The sequence below is a fragment of the Xenopus laevis genome, chromosome 2S (genome assembly GCF_017654675.1).
Source record: "Xenopus laevis strain J_2021 chromosome 2S, Xenopus_laevis_v10.1, whole genome shotgun sequence".
Lineage (NCBI taxonomy): Eukaryota > Metazoa > Chordata > Amphibia > Anura > Pipidae > Xenopus > Xenopus laevis.
In genome coordinates, this window is record NC_054374.1 from 112385875 (window position 1) to 112403132 (window position 17258).

A 17258-nucleotide genomic window follows, 5' to 3' on the forward strand; every position below is an offset into this window, starting at 1 on the left:
GATTCAAGAAAAAGAAAGGCTGAATTTTAGTCCTTACTATAAGGCTTCCTATATCAAGAAGCCGAATGTAGTGTTATTTTTGGTAGCTGCGGGAAGAAGCCAATGTCCTGGGATCACAACTGTGGAAATTGTAGACAGATAGGGCATAGGAATTCTCTTGAACTATGGCCCTATAGATGCTGTGAACTACAACCTCCAGAACCTCTAGGGTTTCCACCTGTTCAGATTCGACCCGGACAGTCCGGTTTTCAGAAGGGCTGCCCGGGTCAAGATTCAGTCAAGACAGTCTGCCTGGTTTTCCAACCGGAAAAGGCAAAAACCATGTTCCATTTGTTAAAGGGACCTTCTGCCAATATCTTCTACTTGACCTTGACAGGTTTTAGCTGGAGTATTTTTGGATTTAGATTTTTAGCAGCTTTGGAGCATAATAAATCTCTAAAAAGTTTAGTAATTATTATTTCTTTCCCCTTTAAAACTCAACCAGAAAAATGTGAGCTTTCTTAAATAGGCCCCTTAGGGTTCAAACTGCTTTATAATTGGGCTTTGACAAGAACTGGGTTCATGAAGGTGAATGGCTAAATAAAGGTTCATCTTAAAACAGTTCTGCAAAAGGCTGCCAGAAACCCAGAGAAAGTACAATTATATGTTGACTAAGATGACTTGGGAAATATGGCCATATATTCGTGTTGGGCTGAATGTTTATAAACTGTATACAGTATATGCTCCTCTGGGATAATAGACAAATAAAAATGAACAAATAATAATAATAATAATGGCTGATGGAGTTTCGAGTAACTTTTCTTAAGCAATGCAACACTCTTGTCTATCCTTTCTGCCTATGAAAACCCCTTCAAGTAAAAGAAAATTCACTGTGATGTTCTGATACTGCCTCTTAAAGGGGTAATATTCCCTGTTGATCAATATAAGCTCAAATTAGGGTTGCAATTTGGCTGGTATTTTACTGGCCTAACCAGTAAAACACCTGCTAAGGCTGGGGGTCATTATTACAAATTTACTTTTAATGGTTGACATCACAGCTCTGCCCCTAACACCTGTAGTGCTCTCTCTGGCCAAAAAGTTTTATTCATTGTTCTGTCAATCAATGGAACATGTGCAGACAATACTTGTGTGTTTTGCTTAATTGAACTTAGAGAGTAAACTCCCCCTTTAAATGGTCAAAGAAAGTGCTATTCACTGCTTGGGATGCAAATTAGTACAAATATCTTAGTTCAAAGCAGTCCTTGTTTATTTAAGTGGTGTTCCAATGCAGTACATGACTTCCCAACTGGAGGCCCATTGGCTGTATGTGGCTCTGAAGGGATTTTTATGACATCAATCAGATCAAGGGCTCCAATAACTTCTCTGCAAAACATAATTATTTAATATAGTCTGACCCTTGAACATCTGGAAATCAGATAAGGCCCCAGTCGGCAGGCCACAAGTTTGAAGTTTTGAAGTTTGGGGGGGCAGAATGCAATGGAGTATAAATTGAATATTTTTCTATAAGTCCCTTTTGAAAATCAGACAAATTAAATTACTGTATATGAAATACTCTATTATGATGATTACCACCCCATAGCCCCTGATAACAGTACTGTACTGTCATAAAATAAAAGCTGCAGCTGCATTCAACCCCCTGAGTGTTAGAGCTGAGGCTGCAAGTTGGATACTGGTCTAAAACAGTTGCCTTTTAGATATACTAACATTTAAAAACACATTTTCCAGGGCAGAGGACTGCTAATAGTGATGGGCGAATGTGACCCGTTTCGCTTCGCTGAATATTGGTGAAACTATGAATAACTTGCCAAGTGTGTTGAAGTCTATGGGTGACACTTTTTTTTGACACTCTACAATTTTTTCATATGTGCGTGAAAAATTGTTTGACATGTGGCAATTCACCCATTGGAGTCTATGTGTGTCTATGAAAGGAGAAACCTGGCCAAAAATTTCACTCATCACTACTGCTGAACTATAAGAGGCACCATTGATCAGGGACTGACCAACTCGGCTTAGTCTGAAACTGGCCACTAACTGCAAAGAGACTATATGCTCACCCTATGTCTGCATGCATTCTTCTTGGTACTCTGGTTTCATCCCACACTCCGTAACATGCAGGTTAGTTTATCAGCTGATAATCAAATTGAACCTATTGCATCTGTGTGATAGGGACCTTAGATTGTAAGCTCCACTGGGGCTGGAGCTGGTGGAAAACATGAATACTATATAAATACTATATAAATAGAGAATTATAAATATACCTTCTAGCATTTAGCAAAACCTGTTTTTATTTTAACAGTTGGGACGCGACAGGTTGCAAAGCGACTGATTTACTGTATAAGGATTATTTTAAGCTTTTTATTTCTTTTGGCTTACTCAAAGATCTATCCAATCAATAAATATTAATGTACTTTTCCTATCTATCTATACTCAGCACATTAGAGAAAAACAGTATGAGTGCATGGGTTTGGGCCTACCACACACCATAACCAGCCCAGCACCTGGCAGAACACAAGGGCAGCAAGTGCTCTAAACATGCTGCTTGCTCTTGTCATGCTGTAGGAATTGAAATGAAACACCCTTATATTTGGCTGGTGCTGGAAGTGAGAAAGTTGATAGAGAGCTGCAGAGTGAAAGCAATGCTTATAAAAAAAATAACCTGTTATCATTAATTTATTCTGCTGGCTGTGTGTTCTCATTAATATTGCATGAACATGGCATAATTACAGTAGGCGTTGTTATCCTTTCAAATCCAATATATATTCTGATACCAGTCGTGAACGTAAAATATGAAAAAGCTTTGATAACCAGAACTGCCATCCATTACTGACCAAATAATAGTGATATGGTTATACAGTACAGGCAATACTCTACTGTCCTCCTAATCTCCAATATATATATATATATATATATATATATATATATATATATATATATATATATATATATATATATATATATATATATATATATATATATATATATATATATATATATATATATATATGAACAATACAGATTATGTATAATTTTACATTGGGACGTGACGTTCATGAAAACCTATTTCTGTAGTTATGAGGGATAATGACTTTATATGTTATATAAGTGAAGCACCTTTATCGTGAGTACCTAGGAAATAAAGTGTGCTGCCACTGCATCATGTTCCATATGTAGTGTAAACATTTCTATCTAGCCATACTAATGGCCTATGGAAGTAATTCAGTAAAACGATTTGAATACATGTGTTAATTTAGACAATTACACGATACTAACCTGAAGTCATTGGAGACACGGTATCTTGCAGATCAGAAAGCCTCCTGCTTTGCTCCTGTCTGCACTACGATACCCTAACTCCTGTAAGCACCACACTGTATGCAGCAGACTGCAGCAAACTCTTCTTGCATTCAGATGTATTAAGAAGCCTCTTACCTTGTTCAGTTCTAGCTATTTCTTATTGCTCTGCATCCGCAGATTCTGCGCACAGTGTTGCTTCTTGACCAATTCACGAGTGGATTATAATCGCCAGCAGAGTGATAACTGTAGCGTCCTGCTCTTCTCCCTATTTTGGCACAGAGAAGCTTTGCCCTTCCAGGGGATTTTCCCATCAGATGATGAAGCAAAGAGATGGCTAGAGCACTGTCGATAGAATACTGCAGCCCTCCCCTCCCGGTTACACCCACCTCCCAGTTACCAATGCCAGGAAGGATTGTAAGCTCTGGCCTGTGAGCATTGGCTGTAGCACAATGATTGGCACTGGAGTACAGCAGCAGTAATGTGCATAAAACAACATTGCATCCATACTGATGGAAAAGGAATTTCCTTCAGAGAGGCTCAGCGTCAGCCACATATGGATTAGGAGATAGCATCTGCATCCCTTCAGTGTTTTTCCCTCTGTCAGATCCTGCTATGGGTATATTCTACCAACAATTAATACTGTATATACAACACATACTGTTTATTGCCAGTTCAAATACTGCTTTCTTGCTACATTATGAGACGAGGTGCATGTGAAAATATATACGGTGCATTTTTCCATTCTGCATTTAAGTGGCTGTGCCTTGCCTGCATTACTGTGACGTACTAGCACATTGACTGCAACGGCATCCAAGCAACAACCACAGTTGCTTTCGTTTTAATCTAATTTAAAATACAACACACACACAGACGCTGACCATAAGACAATTTTATACATTTCTACTTATCCAACTGATCTATCCCACAGGTTGTTAGTGTAAATTGTGCTCCACGGAGAACCTTCTTGTATACAGCCCACATCTGCTATGCTGTAACCTGTGATCTGCAACTTCCCATAGGAACAAGTGCTGCACCCTCCCCTCTCCTGCTGAAGGTGGAACAGCTAAGTGCTGGCGCCAGTTTACAGGATTAAATCTGCATGAAGCGAATAATATTACAGGGGAATCAGCGCCAAGACAGATAAATTGTTGAAGCTTTTTTTTTTTTTTTTTAATTACATGCACCTGAAGAGGGAATTGTCCCATACATCCGGATATCTCTGTGGAAGGCTGTTGCCAAGGAGAAGGGGGCAAATATTCACAAGGTTATCTTCAATCTGCTGCTTGTGCACTGTTATTAAACTTCAACTCCCAGCATGCTTTCGGAGCTTCCTGTGCAGTTCAATAACAGCTGGTAGATGCATGCGGAATATCTATAAAATTGATATGCTCAGCAGGTAGATGTTAATATGAAGTATCTGTAATCTGCAGCATTCACCTCAAACTGACTGCCTGACTTGCTCCCTCTACTGACTCTCTCTCTTTCTGTACACAAATAATCTAAGCCACAAGCACAACTAAGTAGGGCCTTCACTGCCTCTTTTGTCGGTAGTATTTTTGTTTGTAGTCTGTATGTTTATTCTGTACACCAGTTTATTGTACAGCACTGCTGAATATATTGGAACTTTATAAATACATGACAGTGGCCATTGGTTACCGCTATCAAGAAATCCCTAAATTCTCCATGCAATAGGTACAGAAGAAAAGTGACACTGCATAGACTTATCTGGGTGAATATACTATAGCAATATTAACAAGGTTAATTTTATTAATGTGGTTGCACTTATTATATGTAGAGGGTATATACGAGCTGATGGTACATGGGGAGATTTGTCATCGATATTTAATTCTGCACCACAGGGGGCAACAAATCTCCACCTGGCAGCAAAGTAAATAGCTGATGGGAAAACATATGCATTGTTTGCCTTGCAAGTAAACTTTGGCTGACTTCAGAACACTAAGCTGCGCATATGTTTTCCAATTGGTGATTTACTTTATATATTATAAGTTGCCCGTGGTAGCACATATTTAAACACAGGCGAAAATGTCCCCGTCTGCCAGTACCCTTAAGGGAAAACTTTGTAAGTATAAGTATAGATAGACCTGACTTTGGCTTTGTGCAGAGTTTTTTCCTACTTTCTTGACTCAAAACCACTCTTTGATGTGTAACATTCCATCAGCTTTACAGAGAAGCCAAGGGGCTCAGATTTGGTTGGGCCTGGGATTTTTGCGTTTTGTAAAACAGAACACCATATAAAAAATGTTACCGGAATTTCACTACTTCCACAAATCCACAAACAAGACCATTTTAGGATAGACCACACTAGGGTTGCCACCTGTGCACTTTTCACCTGGACAGCCTGGTTTTTGGAAGGGCTGTTTGGTTGAAAACTGCCTGTCTGGATTTCCAAATTAGGAAATCTGGACAGGACACTGAATTAAATGGCATGGTGATCAGCCAATCACTGATCACCACATCACAAATCCCACCCATGACATCACCTGTCCCTCCCCTACGTCACCTGCCCCTGCCCGGAGTTGGGCAAACAGAAAGGTGGCAACCGTAGACCACACCCAGTTTCACACAATCATACCCAATCTGACCCATTCCACACACTGTTCAGTAGTTCAGCTCCTGTCTGGAACCCATAAGTAGTACTTTCCAACTAATATCTGGCCACACAAAAACTCAGGGAAAACCACTATTGGCAGAGCACCACAGCATTCCCCTACATCAGTTCAAAGAAGAAAGACTTGCTTTAACCAACAGTTCTGACTAAAATTATTATCATGAAACGATGTGCAAAGATGAGTGTGCCTATATAAATATTAAAGACAGTAAATCATATCCTTATAAATGGCGCTTAATGATGTCAATCCGTGCCTAGTGATGTCATTTCTGTCACATGATTCATCGAAAATTATTTATTATAGAAAATATTGTATTGATATTAAAAGTCACCTTGGAGTTCCATGACCAGTATATATGTTTATTAGGGATGCACCGACTCCACTATTTTTGATTCGGCCGAACCCCCGAATCCTTCGCTAAAGATTCGGCTGAATACCGAACCGAATCCAAATCCTAATTTGCATATGTAAATTAGGGGTGGGAAGGGGAAAACATTTTTTACTTCCTTGTTTTGTGACAAAAAATCACGCAATTTCCCTCCCTGTCCCTAATTTGCATTTGCAAATTATGATTTGGTTCGGCAAAAGGATTTGGCCGAACACGAATCCTGCTGAAAAAGGCCGAATCCTAGCCAAATCCCGGATTCAGTGCATCCCTAATGTTTATATGGTCATGAAATTCCTAGGTGACTTATCCTTATATAATATAAAATATATAATATCCTTATATTTTGCAATAGGGGTACATTATTTACTATAAAATACAAAAGAACTATAATTAACCTGTTAAAAAAATCCTTATAAATTAAAGGTTAATATGACCAGTTACAAATGGCGCTTAGTGAAAAAGGTGGCAACCTTAATCACAAGTGGATGAGATTGAGGGGCGGATGGATAACATCAGTGAGTAGGGTGATGACATCAGATGGTAGGGCAATGACACGGTGGACTGGGATTACTGGAGCTAGTAAATCCCAGCAGCAGAGGTTTGTCTGAGTTTCAGACCTCTGATATAAAAAGTCGCACCAGAGTTCAATGACCTGTGACTTTTAAAATCCTTATATTTAAAGGACCAGTAACATCAAATTCTTTTTTTTGAAAATTCGTTACTATACAACGAAAAAAAAACACCAAAAAAAACACCAACACAAATTAAATTTTAAAATAGCAAAGCCTTTATTAAGAAATAACTTACAGAAAGTCCACTTCCTGTCCTCTTCAGAAACGGCGAAAAGGCGACCATCCATCCTGCAGCAATCGATTTCTCCTCCCTGGCTATTCTAGTGACAGCATGCGGCTTCTTCTCCTCCTTGATTCGGGGCCCAGCATATTCTCGATGAAGAAAGAAGACACCCTGGCTGTGGTGGTGTGCTGGGCTTCCGTGGGTTCACTGTGCCACCTGCTTTGCAAGAAAGGGTCGCTGTTGTGCGGGAGCATGGCTGTCTGCTCAGGGGCAGCCATGCGCGGGAACAGAGTCTCCCCGTGAAGGAACATAGTTTGAATTTCTCACCGCTCCATTTTGGGGGAGGCTGATATATACAAATATAGTGTATTTGGGCAATCCTTAGAGGCACGCGATCCTCCCTGAAGTGCCCCGGGGTGTCAGCGAGTGGGGGGCTTCCCTGGCCAGATACAGGTCCCGGGGGAGGCTGCGGTACATTCCCGAGCTGCCTATAGAGCATGACCGCATGTTGTTCCCTCCCCAGTCCCCGCGCACATACCGGAGTCTCTCCTGGCAGCATTGTGCGCAGCTTCCCCAGTGGCGGCTTCCCCAGAGGCGGCTCCTTGTATACGATTGTCAGAGCTGGGGAAGAGGACAGAGGGGAGGGCTGGGGATTTCTTTCAATCAAGTGATTTCCCTTGAAGCCCAGCACACCACCACAGCCAGGGTGTCTTCTTTCTTCATCGAGAATCTACTGGGCCCCGAATAAAGGAGGAGAAGAAGCCGCATGCTGTCACTAGAATAGCCAGGGAGGAGAAATCGATTGCTGCAGGATGGATGGTCGACTTTTCGCCGTTTCTGAAGATGACAGGAAGTGGACTTTCTGTAAGTTATTTCTTAATAAAGGCTTTGCTATTTTAAAGTTTAATTTGTGTTGGTGTTTGTTTTTCGTTGTATAGTAAAAAATTTTCCAAAAAATTATTTTGATGTTACTGGTCCTTTAACAAGAGGTGGTACATTATTCCCTGTATAAACACAAATTCACCATATATGTACATTCAAAGTGATAAACTAGTCTACCTACACAAACATAATATCTCTTGGTACAAATGAGTATTGGACATGCAGTTAATGGCTCCTGATTTCTACAAATACATTTAGTGCAATTTCCTGAGCAGATGGATCTGAGAGTTTATGTAATGCAGTGGATACTGCAGGACAAGGTTACAGTGGTGACATCATTGTTGTATTCAATCAGTAAATTGCATAAGAAACATTTTTCTAGATTAAAAAAAAGCATGATTTTTTCACTGCTTATAGAACATAGATAGATTTGGCTTGTGTGGAATGTGAATAAACTATTGCAGCAACAGCAAGATGAATGTTACAAAAGTATTTTTATTTTACCTTGAATTAGAAGCAAACATGTTTTTGCAATCTACATGCTGACTTTTGCCTCTGGAATGTCAACCTTCTACACTGGACAGAATTCTTGTAATAAATAAGATAACTAATCATCCACAGTTCATAAAAGATACCTGTGTTCTTTTGCTAATCTACGGAACACTATTTTCATAATAAACGAAGGCATTTTGGATGTAAAGACTTTTAAAGCTGTTTCCAATAAGGATTAATTATATTTTGGTTGAATGAGGATCAAGCACTGTTTGGTTATTACAGCACTATGGGAGATGACCTTTCCGTAATACTGAGCTTTCTGGATAATGGGTTTCCGGATAACGGATGCCATGCCTATGTATCTATCTAATACATATATATATATATATATATATATATATATATATATTATATATATATATATATATATATATATATATATATATATATATGGTGGGGACACCGATTGTCTCTTTACTACCCAGGTGCACAGTAAAAAACATGTAGCATTCAAAAAGACCAGTAACACGGATTTTAGTGAAACAAAAAAAAAAAGAAGATTATGAAGTTGTCAGCAAAATTAATGAATTATTATAAATTTCGGTCAATACATCTTGTTTGCAATATACACGGAAAAGGCAGAAATCTCTGTAACTTTTTAGAGATCTCTCTCCTACCAGTTGTTTGTTTTAACGTGCAGTATATTTTTACCATCATAAAGTACGTTATATTTAGACACAAACTCAAAAAATGATTGATGAGCTCAGATATGACTTTCACTTTCAACAAATTAGCATTCATATAAATCATAAGTGCACCTGCTGAATGTCTATTAAACCTACAAGTGGTCAGCAGCCATCTGCAAGGCCTACAGAACATGGTATGAGTGCTAAATGTATTAAGGCTGACTAACACTACTGGTAATAAGAAGACACTTGGCAAAATGCAAGTGCCTGACTTTTAAAGGATTTAGATTGCTCCAGTGTCCCATCTGGAAAATGTCCTGCTAGCAACACATCTAGACTAAAAAGCATTGGAGAGAGCTACGTACTTAGAGTATATTGACTATTTTAGCCATTTAAGGTATATTTAAAATGACTAGGTGTATATAGATACACCTATGACTAAGCGCCGGAGGGTGCGAAACGCGTAAGGTGGGCCTGGTGGGGTTGTTTGTAATTGATTTTTAATGCTAATTTAATAAAACAATATTTTTTATGAAAACAAAAGCCTTGGGACAGCTATCTTTGGATAAAGGATTTTCTTATATGTGATCGCCTGAGAACTGGGGCGAGTCCCTTAGGCTTAATCAAATATAAATCAGATGTGGACTCCCAATTGATGTATAACACATTCAACCAAAGACTACTCTCAACTTTCTTCAGTGCAAAAAAGAAATTTATATAAATATATATGTGTGTGTGTGTGTGCTGCCATATTGATTATCTGCTATAGGCAGCAACATTATTTGTTTATGTGCACTGCAGGTGCTGTTGCAACTGCAGGGTCTGCTTCCTCTGTAGTTACGCCCCAGGAAAGGCCAAATAGCAGGCCAGATGTTAGGGAGAGATTTGTAGTGAATGCTTCTTTGCTTTCCTGGTTTGAAAAATACTGCATTGTTCTTTTAAGTAGATTCCTATTACAATGTATTAAGAGATTTATGAACTGAGGTAGCATTATTGCACTCATTTTCCTATTGCCATATTAATCAACTGCCTTGTCAATAATACTGCAAGTAAAACTGGCATGTTCTTTGATTTAGTATTATAAAGATGAGGATCAGTAATCGTATATATATCATTAGGACCTTTCTCAGGGAGAGATAAGCATGCCCTTCTCTCAATAAATAGGAGTGGTGGAAGGGGAAATAAAAACTTTATCATACCTTCCAACATTCTGGTGATAATAATAGGGACAAAAAAGTTGCCGCACAAGTTTTGTGACAACGCCCATTGTTGTGGCCACACCCCCTAATTACCATTTTTAAAAATTTGGCAGGTTATGAAAATGTGAACATATTTCTGTTTTTTTTTCAGTTATTACAGTTTTGCTAATGAAGGTGAATTGCCCTTTAAACTGTGAGTCTAACTTCTCCCAAGGGACCTGTTATCTTATATAGTTACAATTACTTATTTAATTATCTAGAAATTCTGCAAAATGCCAATTAAAGGGATCCTGTCATCGGAAAACATGTTTTTTTCAAAACACACCAGTTAATAGTACTACTCCAGCAGAATTCTGCACTGAAATCCATTTCTCAAAAGAGCAAACAGATTTTTTTATATTCAGTTTTGAAATCTGACATGGGGCTAGACATTTTGTCAATTTCCCAGCTGCCCCTGGTCATGTGACTTGTGCCTGCACTTTAGGAGAGAAATGCTTTCTGGCAGGCTACTGTTTTTCCTTCTCAATGTAACTGAATGTGTCTCAGTGAGACATGGGTTTTTACTATTGAGTGTTGTTCTTAGATCTACCAGGCAGCTGTTATCTTGTGTTAGGGAGCTGCTATCTGGTTACCTTCCCATTGTTCTTTTGTTTGGCTGCTGGGGGGGGGGAGGGGGGTGATATCACTCCAAATTGCAGTGCAGCAGTAAAGAGTGATTGAAGTTTATCAGAGCATAAGTCACATGACTTGTGGCAGCTGGGAAATTGACAATAATTCTAGCCCCATGTCAGATTTCAAAATCGAATATAAAAAAATCTGTTTGCTCTTTTGAGAAATGGATTTCAGTGCAGAATTCTGCTGGAGCAGCACTATTAACCGATTCATTTTTAAAAAAAAAAAAAATTCCCATGACAGTATCCCTTTAAGTTAGTAACTTTGTATCTTTTTCTGGCTGTTCAGTGCAGAGAAAAACTGGACTTTCCAGTACAAACGAGGGACTGCGGATTGAGCTGGCAAAAGAGGGACTGTCCCTCTAAAAACAGGACAGTTGGGAGGTATGACTTTATAATTGAAAAAATTTCAATTGAATATTTAAACGTTTATCCTAATCATGTTAGTGTACAAATTTGCTTAATCAATAACATTCATATTTAAAAATTCTCACCATATACAGATAGGTCCTTTCCTCACAAAACAGAAATCTTCTTTAAAACACTTTTTCCCGGTGATATAGCGATAAAAGCAAGAGAAATGTCCAGAGAGATCAATGTTACAATCAGATTATTGTGAAGACTTGAAATGGCAAAATAAGGGGGTCATGATCCTAAGACTATAGCAAATGCTCAGGGAAATCTGAAAAAGCGGATTTCTTCAGGAAGAAAAAAAAGATAACAAATTTCCAGAAAAGCCAACTAAGGCAGGGGTGTGTAAGTAACAGTGACACGTGTAGGAAAAAAAGACTGAGAAATACAAGATAAAAGTCTGGTAGTAGGTTTAGGAAATAATTAAAAAAAAAATATCTGTATTGCTGTATTATTATTGAATATGTGCTATAAGATAACTGCAGGCATTAGCGAAGTAGAAGGGAGCTTTCTTTGTCACTATTCATAGCCGAGATTTTCAATGTTTGCTACGGCCTAAATTTTAAGCATCATGACTGTCAATAACACAAACCATCATTGTTATGTAGGTAAAAAACATTCCTTCATCCCCCCTGTGGCAGAGTCAACTATTGCGCAATAAAATTCAAGTGGTCATAAACAAACAACACATTCTTGTTAGGTAGATGATATGGGAATTCATTAGATTAAAATACACAGTATGCATTGTACAGATCTGTATGATGAGTTGGTACAGCAGCATTTTAAAAATATAAAAATATTATAATATACATATTTTTGTTTTCAAGGCCCGGTGCCTTGGGGTTATCCTAGATTCTGCCCTGTCCTTCACTCCACATATCCAGTCACTTATTAAATCATGTCACTTCCACCTAAGGAACATGAACAAAATACGATCATTTATCACCCAAGATGCTGCCAAAATTCTTATTCACTCTCTCGTCATATCACGTCTAGACTACTGTTACTCTCTTTTAATTGGCCTTCCCCTCCAGAGACTGTCACCTCTCCAATCCATAATGAACACTGCTGCAAGGCTCATACACCTCAGCAACCGTTCCTCCTCTGCCATGCCACTCTGCCAATCCCCTACACTGGCTTCCACTACCTTTCAGAATGAAATTCAAATTAATGACCCTGACATTCAAAGCACTTCATAACTCTGCCCCACCCTACATCTCTGATCTCATCTCTCACCCAACCGCTTGCTACGCTCCTCTTCTGACCTGATACTCAACTCTTCTCTCATTACCTCCTCACACGCTTGCATTCAAGACTTTGCAAGGGCTGCACCCACATCTGGAATTCTATCCCACGGTCTGTCCGACTTTCTCCGAACCTTTCTGGTTTCAAAAGATCTATTAAAACGCACTTCTTTAGAGAAGCCTACCCTCAATCCACTGAACTACCAAATGCAATACCACATACAGTACCACATCTCTCACCCACTCAATTCTGATCTTGACCACTCCCGCACCTTGTGTCTTCTTCCCTTCCCTTTAGATTGTAAGCTGCTTTGCACAGGGCCTTCTCATGTTTTGTACCGGTATTGATTGTGATGTATGTAACTCTATATGTTCTATGTATATAATTAATGTGATTTAGTTGTATAAATGCATTTACTTTACAGCGCTGCGAAATATGCTGGCGCTATATAAATAAAGGTTAATAATAATAATAAAGTAGACTTTAATTATAAAAATTACCCATATATTCAAAGTGTTTGGTGAGAAAATCCATCAACCCTCCCCACTGTGACGTAGCTGCAAGTTCACAACTACTGCATACAATTCATTGCAAAGGGCCAGTAGTTGGAGGTGGTTGTATACTGGCCCTTTGCAACGAACTGTATGCAGTAGTTGTGAACTTGCAGCCAAGTAACAGTGGGGAGGGTTGATGGATTTTCCCGCCAAACACTTTGTATATATGGCAGCCAAAACATAAGTCCTGTTACATTTGGGCAAGGAAGAAGAGCAACACCATCTGTTGCATGTAAGATAAACAATAGTTTAAGGGGCCGATTCACTAACTTCGAGTGAAGGATTTGAAGTTAAAAAACTTCGAATTTCGAATTGTTTTTTGGGCTACTTCGACCATCGAATGGGCTACTTCGACCTTCGACTACGACTTCGAATCGAACTAAAAATCGTTCGACTAATCAACCATTCGATAGTCGAAGTACTGTCTCTTTAAGAAAAAACTTTGTTCGCCATCTAAAAGCTACCGAACTCAATGTTAGCCTATGGGGAAGGTCCCCATAGGCTTTCCTAAGTTTTTTTGATCGAAGGATATTCCTTCGATCGTTGGATTTAAATCCTTCGAATTGAACGATTCGAAGGATTTTATCGTTCGCTCGAAGGTATAATCCTTCGATCGTTCACATTATTTGCGGTAAAATCCTTCGTCTTCGATATTTGAAGTCGAAGGATTTTAATTCCCAGTCGAATATTGAGGGTTAATTAACCCTCGATATTCGACCCTTTGTGAATCGGCCGCTAAGTGTGCAATGAGGATATAAGACTATCCAGGGGGTTTTCAGTTCAGTTATTTTGACATTGTTCACCAGAAATAAAAATACTTTTTTCAGTTTTATTATTTACCTTTTTAAAAAAGAAGTTTAAAGTTTAATGTTCCTGTCTCTAGTGTTTCAGTCTGGCAGCTCAGTGATCCAGGGGCATTCTGAACTGTTACAATTTGCTGCAATTAGTTGATACATTTCTCAGCAGCATCTGTGGAATATTAGCAACTACTGTATACCTTTAAAGTGGTGGTTCACCTTTAAGTAGGTTATAGAATGGCCAATTGTAAGCAACTCTTCGATTGGTTTTCATTATTTATTTATTTTTATAGTTTTTTTTAATTATTTGCCTTCTTACTCTTTCCAGTTTTCAAATAGGGGTTACTGATCTCATCTCAAAACAAATGCTCTATAAGGCTACAAATTTATTGTTATTGGTATTTTTTTATTACTCATCTTTCTATTCAGGCCCTCTCATATTCATATTCTAGTCTCTTATTTAAATCAATACATGGCTGCGAATGTAATATGGACCCTAGCAACAACATTGCTGAAATTGCAAACTGGAGAGCTGCTGAATAATAAGGTAAATAACTCAAAAACCACAAATAATAAAAAATTAAAGCAAATTGCAAATTGTCTCAGATAATCTCTGTTTACATCATACTATGGAGGTTATTTTATTATTATTTATCAAAGCCCAAATTTATCTCAATATTTTCTGGAAAAAAACTCAGACCAAATCTGCACTGGTTTTTTGGTCTTATTTATTTATACACTTTCCCGAAAATTTTGCAGGAAAAAATCCTGATTTTTTTGGATTGTTCATCCGATTTTCACGTTTTTTTTTATTTTCACCCGAAAACTGAATTTTGCCGGAAAACTTCGGGGTATTGTCAAAAACCCAGCGCACATCAAAAAATCATTGGGACTTCTCTCAGACTTTTCCATCCTCGGAGTTTCATAAATTCTGAAAAATTTGTGATTTTTTTTTTTAAGTCCGATTTGATAATTTTTCGGGATTTTTGCATTCGGAGTTTAGTAAATAACCCCATAAATGTTAACTCGAAGGTGAATAACCCCTATAAGGACACCAAGGGATTCTTAGATTTGTACAGTCTTGTAGAATATGCCAGATAAATATTATATAAAAATAAATGTAAAGGTTTCATTTAAAAATAAATGAAACCTAAGGCATTGGCAGCTAAAAAAGGAAAAAGTATGGATATCTTAATTACTTGTTACTTCTCTTAAAACTAACTCCATGGGGTAATAGGGGTGGAATCAAGGGTTAAAAAGCCACTAAGATTTTGTTATGAAAATAACACAGATCATTTTGAATTACAATTATGGCCAGAATTTATCTTTAATTAAGTTACTTTTCATCATGCTGGACAGTTTCAGAAAACTGGGCAAACACACTAGTAATGTCACGAAAGAGGCAACGTTTTCTAAACTGGCAACACTGCAATGCAATTACAGTTCAACACTACATTTAAACGTCAACGCACACTCTAAATTTACGATTTACATTCTAAATGCATGAGGGTAAACTAGGGGCAATGCAAATTAGCAAGTACAAAGCAATGCCCCATTGAAATCACCAAGAGCAGCATACAAACAAGATAGTTTTTATTCACAAATAAGCTATTTATCCATGATTTCCCAGCATATGGTCCTGGAAATGCTGATCAGAGGATTTCTTTATTAGTGTGATTTGCTCATTACGTAATATGTAAAAGAAATGTTTTCTTTCGACAGAATGTCAGGACCCGACGGCGCTGCTTACCTTCCCGACGGTCGCAATGAAAATCCAAGATGGTGGCGCCCATGCTGAACACATGGGTGCGGCGTCGCTGCATGATGACGTCATCACTGGTGCCGGGATTTTGTAATAAAAGGGCGCCATGGACGCTGAAACCCTACCCAATTATAGGTCTTCAATTCTGTGAGTACCTGGGTGTAATATTGTCTGTCTGATTCCTGGTTTTGATCCCTGCTTTGATCCTGACACTGATCCTTATCTGCCTGCCTGTTTGAACTCTTGCCTGGACTTTTACTAATGATTGTGCTGCATACTCTGACTTTAACCCTTTTGGGCTTCCTCCTCGGTCCAGACTACTCGCTCTGGGAGCCGATAGGCCCCCCTGACTGTACTGTAGTAAAAATATGTACAACTGACATATTAATAAAAACTGACTGGATGTACAGTAGGGGACTGTTTTATACCAGACTAACTTCTTGAACAAGAGAAAAAAACCTGATATGCATTCATTAATCTGGCAAAGTCAAGAGCCGTTTCTAAATTTTAATATAAGATATGGAGTCAGCTGTCAAAACTTGATACCGGGGTCATTAAACATGACTTGCTTCTATATCTATTGGAAAAATATCCTTCTTATGACAACTCTACTTACTTGTTTCCTTGGCCCTGGGGTATTGTGTTTTTCTTGATCTTGCATGTCATGAGAAAACAAGTAAATTGCAAGTATCAGCAAAGTGTTGTCTGAAAAATCCCAACTAAGAAATATAGATCCCTAATATATGCCATGCCAATTACCATAATAAACCTCTCACTTAATCATCCAGACATCTATTTTAAGATGTGGCCATCAGTTCTCAAACATGCAACCTTTCTGCAGTCCGTACCGTTCTTCCTCCTCAAATACACACACATGGGAAAACAATACTGAAGATTTTGTGAAGCTTGTGCAAAGGTGGGCACAAAACTACATAAACATCTGCCTTATTACTTCTCCTAAAATGTCTATACTGCTACTACTGTACTACTATAGGTGGGTATGTGTACTGCTTTATCAGGGAAATGGAAACTTTTTAAAAACAGAATTTATTGATTTTAATAATTTTTTTTCATGAATTATGGCAAAAAAACATAAAAGAAAATGAAAATGAATATGCTCAAGCTTGAAAATTCTGTATTTATTAAGAAATAAACAGACTAAAAAAACTCTACATTAGTAAAAGCTTGCGAGGTTCAATAGAAGTCAATGGGAATTTTCTCTAACAACTTTATTTATATTTGTTTCTATGTTTTTATATATATTTCCCCAGTACATTAAAACATTCAACTTGTTTAGCCTTATTGAACTAAATAGAACAATGTGATTCTGGCTGGGGTGCAAGTTTTTTGCTGTGAAAAACAAAAGCAATAATAGTCTGAAGCAAATTTTTTAGATTTCGCCTAAAAAAAAAAAGTTTCACCCCAGCTAGAATCACATTATTCTATTCATTT

At 38.1% G+C, this 17258-nt stretch overlaps 1 protein-coding gene across 11 annotated transcripts in view; it reads right to left on the reverse strand.

Annotated features, from left to right (window-relative positions):
* The window catches only part of LOC108709755 (muscleblind-like protein 2), a 94300-nt gene that overhangs the window by 55713 nt on the left and 21329 nt on the right, over positions 1 to 17258 (reverse strand). Inside the window, exon 1 of one of the 11 annotated variants that reach the window (XM_041584287.1) lies at positions 3427 to 3617. The exons of the other annotated variants lie outside the window; for them this stretch is intronic. The gene's annotated coding sequence lies outside the window, so the exon portion shown is untranslated. Of the gene's footprint in view, positions 1 to 3426; positions 3618 to 17258 lie in introns of those variants that run through there. 11 annotated transcript variants of the gene reach the window in all.